We start from the raw sequence: 4,126 nt of genomic DNA, 5'->3' as shown, positions 1-4,126 counted from the left end.
TTTAAACATTCACCGTATCTTTTGATCACATCTCGTATGTACCACCTCTTCTTTATCCATTCATCTGTTGATGGACACCCAGGCTGCCTCCACATCTTGGTTATTGTAAACAATACTGCAATGAACATATGGATGCACACATCCCCTCAAAGTAGCATTTTGGGTTTCTTTGGATAAATACCCTGAAATGGAATTACTGGGTCCTTTATAATCTCTTCTTATAGACTTTGTTTTAAAGTCTATTTTGTCTTCTATAAGTATTGCTACCCCAGCTTTTTTTTGTTTTTATCATTTCCATTTTCTTTCCTTTTTTTTCATTTTAATAGTTTGTAATGAAAGCTGTACATAAGATTATTTTACTCCTGCATCTTCTTAATTGTTTCTTTCTTATATTTGCCCTTTTCCTTTCCTACTTGGTGAGATTTCGCTTTCCGTTCCAGGATCTTTTCACAGTCCCTGTCCAGCTTTAGCCTAGTGACAACCACCTTGCTGGGGTGAATGCCCACATGCACGGTTGTGCCATAAGCCTTCTCCTGCTGCATTTGTTCAGTGTAGATGACATATTTCTTCCTGTAAACCTGGACTATTTTGCCAATTTGCTGCCCTTTGTAGTGTCCTCATACAACCTGAACTTCATTGTCCTTTCAGATGGGCATGGATCAAACATTGTGCTTCTGTCTCAGCTCTTTGGAAAGAGAAGACATAATTTTCCTGTGAATGTGGGAAGGTGCACTGAAAGGCTTTGTATGGTCTTGCTCCGGTCTGTAGTCACAAAGGGGCACTTCAGCAATGGCCACAGAAGAGTCATTTCCATTTTCATGAAATAACTTTTTACATCCCTTTACTTTCTGTCTCTCTGTGTGTCTTTCAATCTGAAGTGAGTCTCCTGTAGGCAGCATATGTAAGGGTTTTGTTTTTCTTATCCATTCAGCCCTCCTCTGTCTTTTGATTGGAGCATTTAATCCATTTACATTGAAAGTAATTGTTGAAACATATGTAGCTATTACCATTTTATTATCCATAACTTTGATTTTTTTCCATCTTAAATAAGTCCCTCTAATATTCCTTGTAATACTGGTTTGGTGGTGATGAACTCCTTTAGCTTTTTCTTGTCTGGAAGGCTCTTTATCTGTCCTTCAATTTTAAATGATAACCTTGCTGGGTAGAGTAGTGTTGGTTGTAGGTCCTTGCTTTTCATCATGTTGAATATTTTGTGCCCATCCCTTCTGGGCACAAATCAGCTTATAGTTTTATGGGAGCTCCCTTGTAGGTAACTAACTGTTTTTCTCTTGCTGCTTTTAGGATTCTCTCTTTGTCTTTAACCTTTGCCATTCTAATTGTAATATGTCTTGGTGTGGGCCTGTTTGGGTTCATCTTGGACTTATATGTCTATTTTCTTTGCCAGATTAGGGAAGTTGTCAGTCATTATTTCTTCAAATAGGTTCAGCCCCTTGTTTTCTCCCTTGTCCTTCTTGTACCCCTATGATGCAAATCCTGTCACTCTTGATGTTGTCCCAGAGGTCTCTTAAACTGTCCTCATGCTTTTGGATTCTTTTTTCTTTTTGTTGTTTTGAATGGGTGTTTTATGCTACCTTGTCTTCCAAATCACTGATTCGATCCTCTGCTTTAATCTGCTGGTGATTCCTTCTAGTGCATTCTTCATTTCAGGTATTATAGTCTTCACTCTGACTTGTTCTTTTTTATGGTTTCTATGTCCTTTTTTATGCTTGCTATCTCTTTTTTGAAGTTCTAAGTTCCTTGAGCATTCTGATAACCAGTGTTTTAAAGTTTGCTTCTCGTAGGTTGCTTGCCTCCATTTTGTTTAGTTCTTTTTCCTGGAGTTTTCTCCTGCTCTGTTGTTTGGGACGTATTTCTTTGTTACCTCATTTTGGCTGCCTCTCTGTGTTTGTTTCTCTGTATTAAGTAGGGCTGCTATGTCTTCCAGTCTTGTCAGGTGGCTTATGTAGTAGGTGCCATGTGGAGCCCTGGTCACCTGAGCCTAGTGCTCCAGGAGTGTCCCTTGTATGGGTTGTGTGTGCTCTCCTGCTATAGTTGAGCCATGATTGCTATTGGCATGTCAGTGGGTGGTACTGACCCTCAGGTTGACTGGCTATGGGATTTGGCCATGTCCACAGCTATGGGCTGCTGTGTGGGGGACTTACCCCACTGAGTGGGATTCACCCTAGTGGGCTCTGGTGCCTATTGAGACCACCTTATATGTGTGCCACTTTTGGGGCTAATTGGGTGGTGATCTGCTGTGGTCTGAAGCCAACCTCTAAGTATGTTGGTTCTGGGGCCTCTTAAGAGGGTCTCCAGGGCAGGCCCAGGTCAGCCACTGCCTGTGACTAGCTGGGGAATACCTGGTAGGAGCTACAAAGCAATCCATAGTTGGTCGCTGCTGTGCTGTTCCTGGAGGTGTGTGTGTGAGAATCCACACTGTGAACTGAGGATGGCTGCCACCAGTACTGGGTCTTGGGTACCTCTGCAAAAAGTCAGGACACTCCGAGGCCTGCTGCCACCTGGTGGCTAATGTGAGGTTCAGCTGCTGATAAAGCCTCCTGCAGTATTCAAGTTGGGTGAGGCAGGGTCTCAATGAGTCAGCAGGGTGGAGCAGCAGAGCTCACAGGCCAATCAGATTCAGATTTACCCTGTGGGTGTGGGCTCAACACAGGAAAAATGGTGCCCACCTGCCAGCTGCTTGGGAACAGGACCCCACACAGGGAAACTAAGGACTGCCCCTCCAGTTCTTGCCCTGAAGTTATACAACTCAGTCTCTCCCCATATGTCTCCATTGCCCCCAGAGTCACCATCCCTCCACCAGAGTCCAGGGTGAGTGCCTATGCAGGCCGTTAAGAGGATATCTGGGTTTCCCACAGCCTTGTGTCCCACCTGAACGTTCAGAATCCCCACTGTTTTTCACAGTTAGAAATTGTGGGGGCTCTTCTTCCCAGCAGCAGTACTCCAGGCTGGGGAGCATGGTGTGAGGGGCTGGGGTCCCTCGCTCCTCCAGGGGAAACCTCCATGGCTGAGTTATCCCTCGTGATTCTCAACTGCCACATGGAGGTTTGGGGCCCGTACTGTGCCTTTGCCCCTCCTACCAGTCTCAACATGGCTTTTTAATATTTTTAGTCATAAGATTTCTGTTTGGCTAGACTTCAGATGGTTCTCCAGGTTGATTGTTCTATAATTTAGTTGTAATTTTAATGTGTTCACAGAAGGACACAGGCATAATGTTTATCTACTCCACCATCTTGGACCTCTCTTCTTGAAAGGCACTTAAATTTTGTTTTACTTTGAAATAATTATAGATTTGCAGGAATAGATAACTGCTAAGTACAGTTATAGAGTCCCTGGTACCTTTCATCCAAGACATCTTATATAATTGTAGTATGATGTCAAAACCAGGAAATTGATATTGGTATAATACACAGAACTAGAACACAACCCTAGTCAATTTTCACCTTTGTGAAACCTACATTCACGTATGTGTGTGGTGTGTGGTTCTCTGCAAATAGATGCCATGAATAGGTTCAGGTAACAACCACCATCAGGGTATAGAACTGCTCCATCACCACAAGGGAACTCTAATGCTTCTCCATTAGAATTATTCCTCCCCCAAACCCACTTCTCCATAAAGCAACTTCAAAAGTTGTCCTGATTTTGTTCATTTGAGTCTTTTTTTCATTGTCAGTCTAGCTAAAGTCTTGTCAATTTTGTTGGTACTTCAAAGAACTTCTGGATTTGCTGATTTTCTCTATTCTATTTCCTATTTCATTTATTTACCCTAATTTTTATTATCTACTTCCTTCTGTTTGCTTTGAGAATAGTTTCTGCTTCTTCCTGTTACTTAAGGTGGAAGGCTAAGTTATTGATTGGAGAATTTTCTTTTTTAAAGCTATGAAGTTACTTTTAAGACCTGCATTAGCTATATCTCTTATGTTTTGATATGTCGTGTTGTTACGCTTTCATTTTGTCTCAAAGTATTTTCTAACTTACCTTGTGATATTTTTTAACCCATTAGTTAGTTAGGAGTGTTGTTTAATTTCCATATATTTGTGAATTTCACAGATTTATTCATTCATTAATTTCAGATTTCATTCCATTTGACTAGAGGACATAATTTGTG

General features: G+C 41.7%; 1 pseudogene; it reads right to left on the bottom strand.

Annotated features, from left to right (window-relative positions):
* Positions 1-356: 356 nt before the first annotated feature.
* On the bottom strand, positions 357-808 carry LOC117017020 (60S ribosomal protein L26-like; annotated as a pseudogene).
* Positions 809-4,126: the final 3,318 nt, after the last annotated feature.

Source organism: Rhinolophus ferrumequinum, chromosome 24 (genome assembly GCF_004115265.2).
Source record: "Rhinolophus ferrumequinum isolate MPI-CBG mRhiFer1 chromosome 24, mRhiFer1_v1.p, whole genome shotgun sequence".
Taxonomy (NCBI): Eukaryota; Metazoa; Chordata; class Mammalia; order Chiroptera; family Rhinolophidae; genus Rhinolophus; species Rhinolophus ferrumequinum.
This window is presented reverse-complemented; position numbering and strand designations above follow the sequence as displayed.